Source organism: Felis catus, chromosome B2 (assembly GCF_018350175.1).
Source record: "Felis catus isolate Fca126 chromosome B2, F.catus_Fca126_mat1.0, whole genome shotgun sequence".
NCBI lineage: Eukaryota > Metazoa > Chordata > Mammalia > Carnivora > Felidae > Felis > Felis catus.
Window position 1 is genome coordinate 109,161,117 of NC_058372.1, and position 20,445 is coordinate 109,181,561.

Consider the following 20,445-nt stretch of genomic DNA (forward strand, 5'->3'; position numbering starts at 1 on the left):
ATTTCTTAGTCCCAATTTCACCAATGTGATAGGGCACTCATTTTTTCTTGGCTTCTATCCAACAGGTCTGGGCAGAAATTTGGGGGGAGGGCAGAAAATGGTTCTTGGTTTAGTTCCCATGATCTGTTAGTCTTATCACTCCCCTGTGGTTAAATATCATATGGGGTTTCCCTTCAAAGAGGAGAACAGACAATTTCAGGGCAATCCTTTTCCTGTCTTCATGAGGCTACTTCCTGAAAAGCACCACTTTCCTTGTATGTAATGGTAAGCAGTTCAGCCTTTTCTGTTAAAAGGCTCTGAAATGAGTCAGAACCTGTTAAATTAACCTAACGTCCACTTTGTTCTCTAGGTCAGAGGTTCAGCATCAGGGGGATTTTGTTCTCTAGGGGATATTTGGCAATGTGTAGAGACAATTTTAGTAGTCACAACTGGGGGAGGGGGCAAGATAGAGCTACAGATATCTAGTGGCTGCAGGTCAGGGATTCTGCTAAACATTTTACAATGCATGGGACATTATCCATAAAAGAATTATCTGCTCAAAATGTCAATAGTACTGAGGATGAGAAATCCCGCCCTAGGCTGAAGAATTCACTACTTATTTGATTTCTTTTCTTAAACTTTGCCTAGTCATGCTGTCCAATGTAATTTATCTGAGACCAGGCAATGAGCCTGAATGATAAAATAAAATTTATATAAGTAAGACAATGCCAGCAATATACATCTGCTTCAAGTTTGAGCAATATAAATCCTCCTATTATTGTATTTTTAGGGAGAAACTAAAGCCACAAATTAAATCCTTTAATCATTTATAGTCAAAATTTCAGAAATTAAAGGTCATGGTTACTTTTTGCTCTGTCTCAGCCAGAGAAGTCTCAGTCAGATGCACGTGTATGTTTGGAGTTCCTTCTGCAGCTGAAGCATCCTTCACTAGGTATATAGCTCTTTCTGTACATTAGCTGAAATTAGTTGCATTAATCTACCTCACTCTTCCCATGTGCTCTTTTATAAAGAATCTGAACAGTTAATAGGGCCCATAAGCCTATCATAGTCTCAGCCAAACTCCCATACACATCAGCAAATCTCTAGTATCCAATAAAGAGTAAAATAGTCATATTATTATACACACCCAAGGACCCCCAATGGACAGAATTACTAGTTTCTAAGTGAAAGCAAGTCTATCACAAACTGAAAAATCTTTTTGACTTCATTCTTGGCATTCATTCCTGGTTAGTTTATGCCAGTTGTCCAAAATCACCCACCTGTGACTTGAAATTTGATAGGGAAACATCTTCCACAAAGATGTTTACTATGTCTTTGTATTCATGAGGAATAATCCCCTGATCCAATTGCCATCTTTTTTAGAGTGGTCTGTGAGCAAAATTAGACTCACCCAGGAAACTGGGTGCTATCCTGATCCATCAGACCCTTATCTGAGGTTCCTTCTTCCCTCTTGCATATTTAAAAATCTTCTTTTCCAGTTTTTTTAATCTTGTGTCCCTGGCCTTCCTGAATCATAGATTCAACTGTGCAGTGGCACAATCTTCACACTGTCCTTGGAGCAGGGAGCCACCCCTCCTTCATACCACATTTCATACTCAGACATTCTCCACATCGCACTCCCTTCTAGTTTCTGCATGTTTCCTCGCCATCTGCTGCCATCACCTATTCCTCTGGAAATCCTCAGGCTCCTGCTACACACCTTCCCTGGCATCACCTGCTATCACCTGCCCATGCACTGGGGTGCCAAATGCATCTTCTGCATTTTGTTTTGAGTTTCTTTCCCCTTAAATTTCAACATTTGACGTTTCTTTTTGAAACTTCATATTATATTTGCTCTTAATTCATAAATATTATTATATTACTTTTTGGAGTGTTTCTGATACCCAGAAAACTTTGGAAAACTTTGTTTATGACTTTTCTAATGCCTGTTTTTTATTTTATTTTTTTGCCTTTAGCATGGAGGCAAGCCCTTGATAGCGAAATCTTATTTTGCTGGCTTAGAACATACATGAATGTTTGCAACTTTTTGAGACTCCAATTTCTCTCTGTTCTGTCAGTTCTGCCCCCCTGAGATATTTGCAGATGTGCAGTTTAGAACTATAAGCTAGGAACAAAAGATTTATGTTGGTTAGGAAGGTGTAGTGAATGTCATATTAAATTCATAGCAGGAATGTATTGGAATTAACCCTTGCCATGGGCACATTATAAGACAGATATAAATAAGGAAAGGTCAAGAGTGACATGTATTGTAACTAATGTTTTATAAGAACAGTACTGTCTTGTTTTGGCATATTTGTTTAGATAGATGTGGGCATAGCAGTTAAAATAAGAAATAGAGAATTGTATACTGATTTTTATTGCCACCGATGTTATTTTTGTATCATACTGAAAACTACTGGTGAAAATTTCTCATGCTTCTGTTTATTCAACAACTTCTTGGGTGTTCTGAATATCTATTTATTTGGGGGCAATGTTCACAGCTAAGACAATAGGGCATGGGTAATCTATTGAAGATGAGATCATTTTTTAAACACTTTCTTCAAGGACTTATTTGGTCATCTTTATTTGTTCCTTCTTTTCTAGTAGAATATATATTGATATTTGCTTAAAATTCTTATTCAAGTAAATAACATATAGAAGATATCTCTTGCATCATAGGTATACCAATATATGAGAAGATATTTTAATAAAATAAAAAAGAAAACATTTTTCATTGTAGAACTCAAGAGGAGAGATAAATATTTGTTTATACTCTTACAGAACCAACACTCATCTTGTAGCTTTGGTTATTGGGGACATGGGGAAGATAAAGAAGGAGAGGACTAATGCTTTCTTAGGATACTTTTGGTTGAAGTATGTGAATATCAATTTAATCTGACTAAACAATAAAGGATTTTAATGGCTTACATAACTATAAATCCAGAGGTAGGATTTAGGTTTAGTTTGATTAGGGTTCTAGCAATATTTCTCTGCTTTTCTCTCAACATTGTCGATGTCAGATTTGCCCTCAAGTTGTCACACCTCATGCTGTCAAGATGGCTGCCAACAGTTGCTAGTATAAGGTGCTTCATGTTCACATTCCGTGAAAGGTAGAGAGAACAATTTTCCATTATACTGTCTTTAAGAGTAAAAAGGGAGTGCCTGGGTGGCTCAGTTGGCTGAGCATCGGACTCTTGATTTCAGCTCAGGTCATGATCTCACAGTTTCATGAGATCAAGCTCCATATTGGGCTCAGCACAGACAGTGTGGAGACTGGGATTTTCTCTCTCCCCCTCTCTCTGTATCTCCTTTGCTCATTCTCTCTCTCTCTCTCAAAATAAATAAATACAATTTTGGAAAAGAAAGAGTAAAAAGGGATATTTTCTAGAAGTGTTCAGCAACTTTCTCCTCATATTTGAATGGCAGGAATCAGCCCATTCTGAACAAGTCACTTGGCAAGAGAAATAGGATTATTCTTAGCTGGAGCAGACCCATCTTTTGAATTAAGACTAATTCCCCAAATTGAATGACTGTTACTAAATGGGGATGAGTGGAAATGTATGTTGGGGAGGCAATAACGATATTTACTAAAAGTGTGACTCATATCATAGAAATATAAAAGGACTATTTTTTATATTTATTTATTATTATTTTTTATAATTTATTTATTTTTTAATTTACGTCGAGTTAGTTAGCATATAGTGCAACAATGATTTCAAGAGTAAGTTCCTAGGGGCGCTTGGGTGGCTCAGTTGGTTAAGTGGCCGACTTCTGCTCAGGTCATGATCTCACATTCGGACCCTGCATCAGGCTCTGTGCTGACAGCTCAGAGCCTGGAGCCTGTTTCAGATTCTGCGTCTCCTTCTCTCTGACCCTCCCCCATTCATACTCTATCTCTCTCTGTCTCAAAAATAAATAAACGTTAAAAAAAATTTAAAAAAAAGAGTAGGTTCCTTAATGTCCCTTACCCATTTAGCCCATCCCCCCTCCCACAACCCCTCCAGCAACCCTCTGTGTGTTCTCTATATTTAAGACTCTCTTATGTTTTGTCCCCTTCCTTGATTTTACATTATTTTTGCTTTCCTTCTCTTATGTTAATCTTTTTTGTACCTTAAAGTCCTCATATGAGTGAAGTCATATGATATTTGTCTTTCTCTAACTAATTTCACTTAGCATAGTACCCTCTAGTTCCATCCATGTAGTTGGCAAGATTTCATTCTTTTTGATTGCTAAATAATACTCCATTGTGTGTGTGTGTGTGTGTGTGTGTGTGTGTGTGTATATATCAAATGCAATCAAAAAGAATATATATATATGTATATACATCACATCTTTTTTATCCATTCATCCATCGATGGGCATTTAGGCTCTTTCCATACCTTGACTATTGTTGATAGTTCTGCTATAAACAATGGGGTACATGTGCCCCTTCAAAATAGCACATCTGTATCCGTTAGATAGATACCTAGTAGTGCAATTGCTGGGCCATAGGGTAGTTCTAGTTTTAACTTTTTTGAGGAATCTCCATACTGTTTTCCAGAGTGGCAGCACCAGTTTGCATTCCCACCAGCAGTGCAAAAGACATCCTCTTTCTTTTTTTTTTTTTATGAAATTTATTGACAAATTGGTTTCCATACAACACCCAGTGCTCATCCCAAAAGGTGCCCTCCTCAATACCCATCACCCACCCTCTCCTCCCTCCCACCCCCCATCAACCCTCAGTTTGTTCTCAGTTTTTAACAGTCTCTTATGCTTTGGCTCTCTCCCACTCTAACCTGTTTTTTTTTTTTTCCTTCCCCTCCCCCATGGGTTCCTGTTAAGTTTCTCAGGATCCACATAAGAGTGAAACCATATGGTATCTGTCTTTCTCTGTATGGCTTATTTCACTTAGCATCACACTCTCCAGTTCCATCCATGTTGCTACAAAAGGCCATATTTCATTTTTTCTCATTGCCATGTAGTACTCCATTGTGTATATAAACCACAATTTCTTTATCCATTCATCAGTTGATGGACATTGAGGCTCTTTCCATAATTTGGCTATTGTTGAGAGTGCTGCTATGAACATTGGGGTACAAGTGGCCCTATGCATCAGTACTCCTGTATCCCTTGGATAAATTCCTAGCAGTGCTATTGCTGGGTCATAGGGTAGGTCTATTTTTAATTTTCTGAGGAACCTCCACACTGCTTTCCAGAGCGGCTGCACCAATTTGCATTCTCACCAACAGTGCAAGAGGGTTCCCGTTTCTCCACATCCTCTCCAGCATCTAGAGTCTCCTGATTTGTTCATTTTGGCCACTCTGACTGGCGTGAGGTGATACCTGAGTGTGGTTTTGATTTGTATTTCCCTGATAAGGAGCGATGCTGAACATCTTTTCATGTGCCTGTTGGCCATCCGGATGTCTTCTTTAGAGAAGTGTCTATTCATGTTTTCTGCCCATTTCTTCACTGGGTTATTTGTTTTTTGGGTGTGGAGTTTGGTGAGCTCTTTATAGATTTTGGATACTAGCCCTTTGTCCGATATGTCATTTGCGAATATCTTTTCCCATTCCGTTGGTTGCCTTTGAGTTTTGTTGGTTGTTTCCTTTGCTGTGCAGAAGCTTTTTATCTTCATAAGGTCCCAGTAATTCACTTTTGCTTTTAATTCCCTTGCCTTTGGGGATGTGTCGAGTAAGAGATTGCTACGGCTGAGGTCAGAGAGGTCTTTTCCTGCTTTCTCCTCTAAGGTTTTGATGGTTTCCTGTCTCACATTTAGGTCCTTTATCCATTTTGAGTTTATTTTTGTGAATGGTGTGAGAAAGTGGTCTAGTTTCAACCTTCTGCATGTTGCTGTCCAGTTCTCCCAGCACCATTTGTTAAAGAGGCTGTCTTTTTTCCATTGGATGTTCTTTCCTGCTTTGTCAAAGATGAGTTGGCCATACATTTGTGGGTCTAGTTCTGGGGTTTCTATTCTATTCCATTGGTCGATGTGTCTGTTTTTGTGCCAAGGACATCCTCTTTCTCTGCAGTAAAAGGACTAATTTTTATTCCAGGAAGACTCTTCATTGAAAAATGCAACTTCTTTCTTATGAGTCTATAGAAGAGAAGTGCTAGCTTAGAGTTAATTTATTCCTTTTAGGAATTTTAGTTTTTTTAGCTTCAGAGGAAACGGTATTCAGTCTTAATGTTTTCAATAAGATCTTCATTCTGCCTTAAAAATTAGAAGTCAAGGGCGCCTGTGTGGCTCAGTTGGTTGGGCGTCCGACTTCGGCTCAGGTCATGATCTCGTGGTCCGTGAGTTCGAGCCCTGCATCGGACTCTGGGCTGACAGCTCAGAGCCTGGAGCCTGTTTCGGATTCTGTGTCTCCCTCTCTCTCTGCCCCTCCCCTGCTCATGCTCTGTCTCTCTCTGTCTCAAAAATAAATAAATGTTAAAAAAAATTAAAAAAAAAAATTAGAAGTCAGATCTGACAGGGTAGCCAGTGAGCCCTCAGGAGCCACTGTATTCATGACTCCAAGAAATGGAGAGGCCCACTGCTTATTGAGAGAGTGTGCAGTTCTGGGGATCGAGGATGTTGTTGTAAATGATGTAATTGTTTCTACCTCTGAACTAAGCTCCTTGTAAGAAGACTATACACCTTTACCCCACTGAGTCAGGTTTGCCATGTAAGTAACAAAATATATGGTAATAGAATGTGAGTGGAAATGACATATGTCACATCTGAGCAAAAGCTTTAAGAGGCATTATATAATTCTGTAAAACCTTTTTTTTTCCTCTACCTGAAAAATGGCACACTCCAAATAAGGCTTCTTCAAGCTAGGTCTTAGAACGAGCAGACACATGTTGTAAAATAGCAGCCGACCAAAGTGAATGAGGAGTAAACCTTTGTTAGTATAATCCAGAGATGTGGGAGAGTTTGTGTGCTACTGTAGCATAATTTATAAAAGCTAAGTTTTATTATTTTTAAAAAAACCTTCCTGTCTTTTTTTTTTAAAGTTAATTTAATTTAATTTAATTTAATTTAATTTAAGTGAGGGAGAGGGGCAGAAATAGAGGGATAGAGAATCTCAGGATCCACACCCAGCACGGAACCTTACACAGGGCTCGTTTCCACAACCCTGGGATCATGACCTGAGCCCCAAACATGAATCAGACGCTCAACTGACTGAGCCACCCAGGTGACCCACAAAAGCTAAGATTTAAAAAAAAAAAAATTAAGTGTTTGTTTATTCTTGGAGAGAGAGCACAAGAAAAAGAGGGACAGAGAGTAAAGGAGACAGAGATTCTGAAGCAAGCTCCATGCTGTCAACACAAAGCCAGATGTGGGCCTTGAACCCACGAACAGTAAGATCATGACCTGAGCCGAAGTCAGACAATCAATTGAGCCACCCAGGCACACCAAAAGCTCAGTTTTAATATCAGTTCAGCTACAAGAAAAAAAATCTGTGTTATCTTGGATAAGTCAACTAAGCTTCTCAGACATAGTTTTAATCTATAAAATAAAATTTAAAAAAAGGTCTTTAGACTTTATCTATAATGCTTAACAATTTGACTACTAAACCCAGTCTCTTAAAGCGTTGCCAATTGATTAAGTTGTATAATATAGGTAATAATGATGCATTTTCTTTCTTTATTTTATTTAATTTTAATTTAATTTTATTATTTAATTAAAAAAAATTTTTTTAAGAAGGCTCCACACTCAGTGTGGGACTCAAACCCTGAGATCAAGAGTTGCTTGCTCTACCAACTCAGCCAGCCAGGCGCCCCTATTTTCCCTTTTTTAAATAATTAAAGGCATTTATAACTTTCATTCAGCATGAGATAAATCACGCTTTCATAATAAAGTATGTGATTCTTGCCAAAAGAAACATTTTAGTTTGCCTAAACTACCCCTTTATAAATAAATATATATTTCTGAGTCTTTTTTTAAAAAGACTCTTTTATTTATTTTTGAGAAATAAATAATTTTTTAAATTATTATTTAAATATTATTAAATTATTAAATAAATATTATTTAAATTTAAATATTATTTACTTTTATTTATTTTTGAGAAAGACAGAGAGAGAGAGGGAGAGAGGAAAGATGAGAGAGAGAGGGAGACAGAGAACCTCAAGCAGGCTCTGTGCTGTCAGTGCAGAGATCAATGCGGGGTTCGAACTCACGAACCATGAGATCATAACCTGAGCCAAAATCAAGAGTCAGTCGCTTAACTGACTGAGCCACCAAGGTGCCCCTGAGTCTTTTTAATATATAGGAAATAGCTAAATCCCTATCTTTTTAGAACTCCCTAGTGGAATCTAAAATGCTCCATTTTAGTTCTTTTCTAGCACATTCTATTTTGTATTATCTCTCTCTCTCTCTTTTTGACTACTTTGAGTACATGATCCAATAAATGTTTAATTTAAATGTAAGGATGGTTAAATTGCTACAGTTCTAGAGATTTTTTTAAGTACAGACTTTTCTAGCATTATGTAACAAAATAAGGAGAAATTGAATTTTTTTTCAGAAAAACAGGAAAACAAGTAACACAAGTTACAAAGTAATTATAGCAGTCCACATATACTTCCTCATACACACATCCCAAACTTTTGTTAATGGATCTTCTGCTAATCTTGTCCTGCAGTTATGTTTTGATTTTTTTTACAGTGTTTCAAAAAAGGTATTTAATGAAGAGAAAAAATGGCCTATGAAAACCAATTCTAAGTGGGACATGAACTAAGATTCTTTATTTGTTTATTTTTATTATTATTTTTTTAATGTTTATTTCTTAGTGAGAGATAGAAACAGCACATGAGCAGAGGAGGGGCAGAGAGAGAGAGGGAGACACAGAATCTGAAACAGGCTCCAGGTTCCAAGGGGTCAGCAGAGAGCCCGACATGGGGCTTGAACTCACAAACTGTGATCACGACCTGAGCCGAAGTCAGACACTCAACTGACTGAGCCACCCCGGCGCCCCAAACTAAGACTTTTTTGTTTAGGGTTTGCTAGATGCTGCCATACCTGCTCCAACATCAGGCGGTCAGAGAGCACCGGGGCCTCATAGCTAGGCTCTGGAGATTAGAGGAAGGACCACCAGTAGATAAATGATTTATGAGTTAAGCAAGTTTTAAACATTTTCTTTTAATTTTATTGTTGAGGCAATAATAGATACAGGTAATTTAAATGCCATTTTAACATAACTAGAAGATATTTTATGTACGATGTTCCAACTCATTTCATTTATATCTATTAAGGTATTAAAATATTTAAAATACTAAAGATGTTGACCAAACTCATTATCTCAGTTTTCTGCCCCAACTATTCCAATACATAAAATTGTGGGTTTGTGCTTGGCCTAAACCTGGCAAGGGTGAGGAATGGAGAATGGTGAAGAAGCAGCTTGTAGGGAAGTAGAGAAGTAGTTCCATTATATTCTATATTAATAAACTGAGCTATATTTCAGAACATGCTGGTAGTAAATATCTCTACCACTGTAAATGTATCTATTTTTCTTAGTGACATTCTAAGCATCTAACATCTGTACACTGAGTTTTATTACAAAAAACAACATTTAGACAAATTAAATCTACTAAAATCAACATTTATATGACTATATCCAGTCTCAAGAACAGCAAACAAGTTGTAAGTACTAATGAGAAGATATTTGAGAGCTTATTGCATCACTATTTGTACATGCGGATGCAGAGGAAGTGGCTAGGTCGTTTTGATGGTCAATTATTAGAATTGTTTATACTTAGCCGGATAGCGATTTTCCAACTGAGTATGGATTATAAACAAATAGCATGTAACTATCTAAAGAGGTTCGGTGTTTAGTGCAGGCCAGAAGAAAGCTAGCCTTGAATGAGAATGAGGAAAACACGTGTTTTGTGTTTAGTAAAGTCACATTAATTAATATTTAGGATAACTATAAACCAACCTCTTACCAAACAGGCCTTCTGGACAGGCAGGGTGCTTGTGATACTGGACAGAGATGGGGGTTTATGGAGGTTTTGCTGAAAGTGGTGCTAGATTGTATCCTGAGACTCTGAAGATCTGACTAATGCGTGCAGGAGGGAATCTGGAGTTGAAAGTCAAACAATCATTCCAGCCAAAGGTTCAATCTGGAAAGACTGGACACAGAAAGAGAAATTGCACATGGCACAATGGGGTGAATCAATGGCTTATAGACCAAATGTGGGGTTCCTGGCAGTAGTCCATGAGACTTAGGTGCTGGTGTTTTATAACCTGAGACTCCCCTTTGGTGATAAGGAAGCCTGTCGTTAAGGCACTTTGTGATGCTTCCTTATAAACCAGAGGTTGCAAAATGTCATGTTTTGTTTGATCCATGTAGTACTTAACCACAGAGTGATTTAAAGATATTTGCATTAGTTGCCAACACTTAACACCAACACATGCTCGATTTACAGCTTTTGTGAAAACATCAGAAATCTAGCATTATCAACCTTGCTGCCAGACATAGCATGGATAAACCTTGTGCTGGGCCACTCCTCTTGCAATGGCCATGCACTCTTCTATCCCCACCAGCCCCTAGTGTCCCAATCCTGCGGATAGGAGATGGTTGCCTTTTACCATCAGACTAATTTTGTTGTTTTGCGTACAGTAGAATTAAGACAAAACTAAGATATTTCTTAAATCCATTCTGTAGTTTTTTAATTTCAGCTTTTTTTTCAATTTTAAAAGGCTTCTGTTATAAAACATTTCAAACATATAGGAAAGTAGATATAGGTAATCCCCATGACCCTATTTCATGGCTTTAACTGTCATTACTCATTACTCAAGTCCCATCTTGTTTCATCTATATCCCCACCTCCTTCCCTCCACTGTATTATTTAAAAGAAAATCTCTGACATCCTAGGATTTTCTCTGTGTTTCGGCATGTAACAATAAAAGATAGGAACACTGATGTAAAACAATCACATAATCATAATATAGTCACACCTAAACATTAACAATAACTATTTATGCAAAATATCCAGTGTGTTAAAATTTCCGATGGCCTCATGCATGTACGTTACACGTTGTTTAAATCAGGATTAAAATAAGTTATATACAAGGTAATTGACTGATGTCTTTAAAATATCTTCTAATTTATAGCTTCTCTCAGTCTCTGTCTGTTTTTTTTCTTTCTCTCAATCCCCCCCACCCCTTTGTCTCTTTCTTCTGGTCACTTATTTGTTCAATAAACCTGGTTGATTGTTTTGTAGTTTCTCACAGTCAAAAATTTGCTCATTTACCATGATAAAATTTAGCATGTTCCTCTATTGTCTGTATTTATTGTAAACTGGATTGAATTTTTTGGAAATAGTATTTCATTGGCAGTGGTATCTTCTATCAGGAGGCATATAATGTCAGGATCTCTCTCTTATTAATGTTAGTGTCCAATGCCTAGATCCAGCAATTCATGAAAGGTTGCAAAATGTTGATGGTCTCATTAAACTATCCTGTCCTTGTTTAATACCTGAAATACTTCTATTAAGAAAAACATTCTCTTGTTTATTATTTGTTTACCTAGTGGCACAGTTCTTACAGGAAAGGCTGAATAAATGTTTGATTATTTTCTTCTATTAATGAGTTTCTCAAAATAATTGGCATCCTCCATTTGAGACTAATTTGTATTTTTTTAGTATTATGGGCTCATGTATTTAAACATATTTCTTATGTCTCAATCCATAGGAGGTATTGTCCTTACTGATGCTTATATTTTTCTATCTTTAACTTCATTTGGATTCACCCTAGGGAACTTTGAAAATTCCTTTGTCACTTGTTGGACAAACTGTTCCAATCTCATCATGTACATTTTTAGCCCAGACATAGACTTCAGGAATCCTGGCTCCTTTGAGTGAGGACTGGTATTTAAAGGCTGTGATCTGGATGTTGGGAGCCATTTAAAGTTAAAGATAACTTAGAGAACCATGTATTGATTTTCTTTATTTCTTAAACCTGACTCACTTTACTCATTGTCTTTCTTGCCCTCATTATCATTTCAGTTTGCAACTCTTGCTCAAAACCAATTCTAAACCATCAACCTATTGGTCTAAATGCAGAAGTATTCTACAACAGGGTAAAAGGTAAAGAATTTGAATTACTTCACAATAAGAGAAAAAAAATGGGGAGGAAATAATTGAAAATTACAATTAATTTTACTTGCAAATCTCAGTCTGAACTTCTACTTATAAATAGCAGAACCCAGACACTGTTTACTCACTTGTGAAATAAACCATGCCCTTGGTGTCCGGGACTAATTGCTTTATTTACTCTGAATTTCAGAGGATCTTTCTTTTGAGATTATCCATGTGGAAACACCCTATCAAGTTGGTAAAACTTAAGTGATGCTAAATTTAACTGACATTTTTTTTATTACCGGAAAGGAAGACAAAAAGGAAACTAAGGTTTATTGTCTACAATGTACTAGTGGTTTTCAAATACATTATCTCATCCTTATAATCACTCTACAAGGTAGTATATCTCCATTTTTTTTCTTACTAAAGTTCATTAAATCTGGAATTACCAAATTTAAAGAAAAAAATTCCAAACATTTTTCACTATAATATTTTGAAAACTCAAAAGTAAGAAAAGAAAGGTAAGAATGTGGTGGGGGGAATGTTTTCTTAGTGATCAACATGAATAGCATTGAAGTTCTGGGTTCATTCTATGTAAAGAAATTCATCCCATGAAATTGATTGACTTTCATTTATTCTCAAGAAATTATATTACCCCAAAGAGAAGGGATGTTTATGGACACTATATTAGTCAAGAGAGGCTAGGCTTTGCAGAATAACATAACAGTTTGTCTCTCACCATTGCTTATCTATTATAGGTCAATAGGAGGCAAGGTTGAGAGAAGTTCTCTTCCATACAGTCACCACCTGACTAGGTCTCACTGCCTGTAGCTATATAATTTGGAACAGGTGATATGTGAGGTGTCAGCAGAAGGAGAAGAGAGACTGAAGAATGCACTCATATGGTTAAATGTCTAGGGTGGAAATGACTTACCACATAAGCTCACAGCCCATTGGCCAGAATTAGTCTGAGAGGAACATTTGTATGCAGTAAGTTTATTGGAAAGTGCTCTCAGAAACACCTGTAAGAGAGTGAAGAAAGCAGGTTTGGACAGAGGGAGAGCTTGCACTGTGTGCAGAGACAAGAAATGATGGTTTAGGGAACTCTGGAGCTGAGATGGCACCTCAGACTTGTCCCAAATGCTGGGCCTTTGTAGCCTAGCATCCAGTCAACTGGATAGAGCCTGCCTTTAGCTTCAGATCTAATGGAGATGTACTTGGTCTCCTAATGCATTTCTATCTATAAAGCCCATTTAATTGTTTAAATCATATTAATCTTAGTATATCATATTAATCTAATCTATTTCAAGATTGATATTTCTCAGTGAGAAATTTGGGAACTATAGTCATATTTGCTTTAAACCATTAAATAATTATGGGACAAAAACTCTTCATTAAAATTTTCCCTTTAGATGTATTGCAGGAGAGATTTTTTATTTTGATGATTGTTAAGATTTTGGGTAATAGTCTCATGCTCTAGAGGAAGATCAATGGTTGAGTTATTTCTAATCAGAAATTCCAACTTTTCCAGAAAGTTTAAACAACAGAGAAATTGTATCATCTAATACAGTGTCAGTATTTGTCTTCCTAATTTTATTTCTGGGGTGTGCTGAATATTAGTATTAAAAAGCATGTTATTACAGCAGAGGTTTAGAAGAGAAAAACAACGAAAATGTTGAAAAAATGCCACAAATCTAGCAAATATATTTCTTTCCTTTTTTTTTTCAAACTATTTTTTATGATTTGGAAAAAAGGTGGGTTTTTCCCACTATTATTCCACTGTTTAGGTGCACTATTATTTATATAATTATGGAAAAAAAAAGACGAGTAGAGGGAAGCAAGAATTGTAGTTTTTAAAAATTTGATGTAAAAGTCCATATTCACTTGTCAAATAGATTATTTCTTACTCTCAAGAATAAGCAGAAGAATCTTATTAGAATATATGTTTTGAAACATATAAAACTTTTAGGTACTTTTTTTTTTATCCAAGAAATTTACTGCAAAATGGTCACAATTAATTACATTATAATTCTCCTGTGAAATTATTTTTCTCTTTTCCTGTTTTTGCTTTATGCAGGTGCTTAACATAAATTTATAAACATGATAGCAAGTGTATTTATCTGGAGATCTGCACTGGTAATAAAGTAGACAGAAGTCATATGTATTCAGCATGTAAAAAATGTGGTTACCCTAAATTGAGATGTGCTTTAAGTTGAAAATACACACTAGATTTTGAAGACTTACTATGAAAAGAATATTAAATTTCTCATTAATAACATTTTATTGATTACATGTTAAAAATAATATTTGGATGCATTAAGTTAAATAACATATTATTAACATTAATTTTACCTGTTTATTTTTCTTTTTTTAATATGGCTACAGAAAATGTGAAAATATATTTGTGACTCAAATTTGTAGCTCCCATTATATTTCTGTTAGATAGTGTGATCTAAATTATTAGTTTTTTTTCAATATTTTATAATGAAAGTTTTCAACTATAAAATAGAAAGGCTAAAACACTTTTACAGTAAACATCTGTTCTTATACAATCAACATTTACTAGACTTGTTTTATCCTGTATATAGCTATGTTTTTTTAAAAAATTTTCACCAATCCATCTGATTTTCAGAGTAAGCTGCAGACATCTATGTTCCTCTAGATACTTTAGCATATAGAAACTAGTTTTGAACTCTATTAAAAACTGAATATTCCTTTAGCCATGTTCTTGCTTCTTTAGATCTGAATGTGTTGGTAAACAGAGGCATAAACAGACTAAATATATCAAATCAGATTTAATAAGTCTTCTGAGTAAAAGGAACATTTAATCTCTGTTGACATTAAAGTACAGATCTAGATTACCCAACAAATATTTGGAAACCTTATAACATTAAATACTGATTAGAAAAAGATTTCTGCCATCTTCTGAGCAAGTGGCAGAACAACCAGGCTGTGTTCCAAGCCAATTGAGTTACCATGGATGGTTATATAACCTTTGAGCCTCTGGTAGAATGTTTATCTCACAAGATTATAGTAATTAAAAGAAATAATAATATGTAACTAATTTGCTTGAGGTTTGGGCATATACTAACTTTTATTTTACTATTTTTTTTAAATGTTTATTTTGAGAGAGAGAGAGAGCAAGAGAGCGCATGCGTGTGCACATAGGGGAGGGAGAGAGGATCTCAAGCGGGCTCTGTGCTGACAGCAGAGAGCCAGATGGTGATGTGGGCCTTGAACTTACAAACTCAGGAACCATGAGTTTGAGCTGTGAGATCATGACCTAAGCTGATGCTTAACTGACTGAGCCACCCAGGTGCCCCAGGCATATACTAACTTTAAAAAATAAACTTAACTAGAAATGAATGTAAAATATTTGGAGTATTTTGTCTGGCAGGTTGATCAGCAGATCCCTTGGCAGTGTAGGAATATCACTAATAAGGAAAAAGAATATTCTTATTGATGCTTCATCATTGACAAATATACCAGAAAGACATATGTTATGTAATACCCTCAAAAGAAATGGACATATGTTTCTTCCTTGTTTTACTGATAAATATCTTATAGAACTATCCTGAGACTTCTGTCAACATTTACCAGATTGAAAACTCCTAAACAATTTGGATTTATGCTTGTGGCTGACATGGGAAACTTGATGAGAAAACGTGTTTATGGAATTAAATTGCTGGTGATTCACTAACAGATGATGGGCCGGTTGAAAATAGGATGGTTAGCTGTGTTGTTTTCCACTCTCTGTGTATAGCTATATGGTCAACCATGTTAAATATCCTTTAACATTGTTATGATACTGAACATTTTTTACTATTATCCAAATAACATAGACACATAATTTTAAAAAGTTTTAACAAATAAAGCCAGATGCCACCTCCTTTCAGTTTCCTTGCTCTTGTTACTACTTAAAGGCAATTATTTTGAACTTTTAAACTTCTTTGAAAAAAAAATTAAAAAAATAAACTACTTTGTGGTGTTTGCTTACATATTCCTAAATCCTTTCAAAGCATCGATAGCTTTTGGTGTGTTATTTTTAGATATTTTATATTTACTTTATGTTAAAGTAGGTAAAACCTCTAGTTCTTTTTTCTTCTTTTCTTTCTTTCTTTTCTTTTCTTTTTTTTTCCTTTCCTTTTTTTTTTTCACTTTTCCAACGAGTATTTATCATTGGCTAGGCCATGATTCAGGATCCCAGAGTTGGAATCACCATGTACTCAGGTCCTCCTTCACCACCCTGTTCAGATCTTCGCAGGAAACTTGCCTTCTGCCCTGTGGTGGTCCAGGCTGACACACAGGATGTGGGGCAGAGGGACTTGTCCACACGCAGGTACCATTTGCACGGGGAGACATCACCACCCCCTTAACAGTCATTGCCTTCTCACAGTGGTGAAAGTCCCAGTGGTTCTGGCAGCAGTTCCTAATTGGTTCTGGTTGGGGAAGTGGTTGTCAAAAGGGGCAGTCTGTTAGTTCATGATTTTGGTCTTGTTGTCTTCTGCCATGCTACTGACTCTTAAAGACACCCTGAAGCACCCTCAGCAAAGATGGAACGTTTAGTTCTTTTACATTCCCCTTACAATTCTCATATCAACCCAATATAGTTATAACTCAGTTTTTAAAATCCGTAGCTAGAATTATTATTATGACTTTGCAAACCTTTTTCACGCTGAGCTAAATGGTACAGATGTAGGCTCTTTATCTGCACTTTAAAATTTTTCCTGGAGTTAATCATTGCTTTCTTCTTTCCATTTATTTTGTTTCTTTGAATCAGGAGTTAAGTTTTCTACCCCTTCCAATAGTTCTGCAAAGTTTCTCAATAGATTTCCTACTATTTAAACCTATCAAATAATCTTTCATATACTTCTTTTTAATGTAGGATTTTTCTCTTGAAACCATCCATCCTCCTCTTCTAATCTGAACAAATTACTATCTATGCTTGCCCTTGACTGTGGAATTTCTTTCATATATCTCTCATGCTTGACCTCAATTTCTCAGGACTCATGTTTTTTTCTTCTTCATTTAGTCACACATTTTGAAGAGAAATTTCTCCAAAAGCTTCATGAAAAAGGATAAAAAAGAAGTAAGTAATTTTTTGAGTCTTTAAATATTTGAAAAGTCTTTATTTTTACCTTATTTTACCTGATTGATATTTTGGTTGGCTCTAGAATTTAGGATTAAGAATCTTTTTTTTCCACAAAGAATCTGGAGGGCATGGTCTTTGTCTTCTAGCATTTAATTTTGTAGCTGAGTAATCCATTCCCAGTCTTTTAAAGTAATTTTATTTAAAAAAAATCTGGAAGCTGTTAGGGTCTTTTCCTTCCTTCCTTCTCTTTCTTTCTTTCTTTCTTTCTTTCTTTCTTTCTTTCTTTCTTTCTTAGATTTCATAATTAAATGAGTTGGTGTAAGTCCCTCTGCCCTTATTAATTTATTGAATATTCTATTAGTCCTTTCTATGTAGAGATTATTTTCCTTATTCTGGGAAATATTCCTCTTCATCTTTTACTCTTCAGAGTGGGGGATAGTATTCTCCCCATTATCTTCTTTATGAGTTCTTTCTGGAATAGGTACTTGCTGAATGTACAACATCTTGGATCAGTTTTCCAATTTTCTTTTTTTGCTTTTCTATTTACTGTCATTTTTGGCTTTTAAATTCTATTTTCTAGGATTTTTTTTTTTACTTTATGTCATTTATTGACTAACTCATTTATTGACTAACTCATTTATTGACTATTTTGTTTGGGTATTATTTTAAATTTCAAAGAACACTTTTTCTTTTGTTTTCTGATTATTCCTATTTTATGAAGTCCTAATCTTGTTCCACTAAAGAAAAATCAGGATTCCTTCAATATTTTCTTCCCCCTAACCCCCGCACCATCTTAGCTTCTCTGAAGTGCACTTTACAGTTTGTTTTGGTCATTGTTTTGAATATTTCAGACTGTCCCTTGACATTCTCTGATGATCAATATATATTCAAGATGAAACATTAATAAAGAGATGGGAAGTTCTTTGTGCTGGGGCAGATTTGTCCATTGGATTGGTAGATCTGTGTAATTTTTGTGGAGTGGTTGAGTGTTCCTAGAGAAAGATCCTCCAGGCTTCTGCTCTGAAATTGTAAATCTTAGCTGGCATACGGGGGGATGGATAGGTCCAGGAACTGTTTAGCTTACCACTGGGTATGGAGACTTTTACTAAGTTCTCTCTTTCTCTCCCCCCATCACCATGCAGAAATTAAGTTCAATATCTTACTTCAGAATTACTTTGGGTCTTGTTTTCCAACTCTGGAACAATTTAGGTTCAGTTTCTCTTGGGAAAAAAAAACATTGTCTTCAGTGTACTTGAGGTGTAGTGACCTAAAAGCACAGAGAGGGGACAATCTGGGAGTCTTACTGCTTCTTTTAAACATTTATAAATATTCCTACTGTCTTTAAATCTTTGACATGCCCACCTTAAGAGATGCCTGACAACCCTGTTTGTTCTCTGTATTTAATAATCTCGTATGGTTTGTCCTCTCTGTTTTTATCTTATTTTTGTTTCCCTTCCCCTGTGTTCATCAGTTTCATTTTTTAAATTCCACATTTGAATGAAATTCTATGATATTTGTCTTTCTCTGACTGACTTATTTTGCTTGGCATAATACACATTGTTTCATATGGTAAGATTTCCTTCTTTTTGATCCCAAGTAATATTCCATCTATCTATCTCTCTATCATCTATCTATCTATCTACCACATCTTCTTCTTCCATTCAGCAGTAAATGGACATTTGGGCTCTTTCTATAATTTGGCTGTTGTAGATAGTGTTGCTATAACCATTTGGATGCAATGTGCCTCTTCAAATCAGCATTTTTGTATCCTTTGGATAAATATCTAGTAGTGCAATTGGTGGGTTGTAAGGTAGTTCTATTTTTAACTTTTTGAGGAGACTGTAGAAGGGTATTTTTAAAAGAAGAATTAAGAGGAGTTTTCTTTACATCCAATTTTAAATACTTTCCTTTATTCTTCATCTTTGTTTTGCAATTCCCTCTTAATATCATCTGTTTCTTAGTCTTTTCTTTTTTCTTACCTTAAGTGCTAAATTATTCATAATTATTTCACCTATTTTTTTTAAATAAACATTGTCTCAATATAGGATTATTGCCCACTGCTAAATAAATGCTGGTTTGTTTTTGGTTTTGTTTTTGTTTTTTTTTTTTCCCCCACAGAGAGGTGGTCTGTTTGTCTGCCATCTTCTCCTGATCATCTTTCCCAAATATTTAAAACTGGGATAGGTTTCATTTCCACGTGTAACTCTAATTCCATTGTAGCATTTACCATATTATATTGAAGTGACTGGTTTGCTTGTCTTCCTAAAATTTCACCAAGAGTAGGAACTGCATCTCATTCATTACTGTATTCCCAGTGCTCAGCTCAATAACCTCAAATATAATAGGCACTTGGGAAATATTTGTTAAATTAATGAGTGTTAAAATGCATAGATAATTTTCACTAGTGTAAAACGGTAAAATATTTTAGTTCATTAGGCTTATGATTGTTATTATTTTGATCATTATAAGAGATAGTGAAAACTAAAAATTTTAAGATCATATCTCAGCACTAATTATCCTTTTATTCTTTCCCTGCAATTAGTGAAAATGTGACTTCTTAAATGTTTCAAAGAATACCTTTGAATAATTCTATTAATGCTTTTTTTGTAGTTCCATTGCAGTTTTGTTAGCCCAAGTTGTTTTAACCTTCAAAAATTTTGCCTTTCAGGTCTTAATTCTAGTGCATTTTTAGGATTTCTGTCTAGTGCTTGCTTTTCTCCTCACTGTGAAGAACTTTATAAGAGAAAGGAGGCAGGCATTATAATACACTTTTTTCATACTGAGATAAACAAAGAACTGTGAGTGGAAAGGTTTATGTGCATGAAATATTTATGCTAGAATGAGGAATCCTTCACACTATGATATAATTGTGATTGTCTCTCTCAGAGTAGTTCTTGGCTTACAAAACAAAATGCTACCCCAGGCTGAACTTCAAAGTAGGTGGAGGCTTCAAAGAGAAAGACATTCAGCAGAGACAAAAAATAGAAATAAAAATGAAGCAGAGAGAGAGAGAGAGACAGACAGACAGACAGAAGGCTCAGAGTTAAGTCGGGATGAAAGCACAATACAATGCACCATGCTTAAAATAAACAACTATGAACATGCCCCAGATACAGTACTTTTGTATTTTCACTGATGGAAATCAGTTTTGAGATGTCCAAAAAAAGATTTTTAAGTGCATTTATTTAAGCAGCTGAAATATTTATTTTTGATGTTATCAGCATGTGGTTCAGGTTGTCTCTTGAACATGCTTGATTAAAAAGTGATTTGGCTTAGCTCAGTGTTTTGCTCATCAAAGGAATAAAGCAGTACTGGAGATTTTCACAAATAATCTT

General features: G+C 35.5%; 1 pseudogene; it reads right to left on the reverse strand.

The window, feature by feature from the left end:
• Positions 1–16,268: 16,268 nt before the first annotated feature.
• On the reverse strand, positions 16,269–16,529 carry LOC101100471 (annotated as a pseudogene).
• Positions 16,530–20,445: the final 3,916 nt, after the last annotated feature.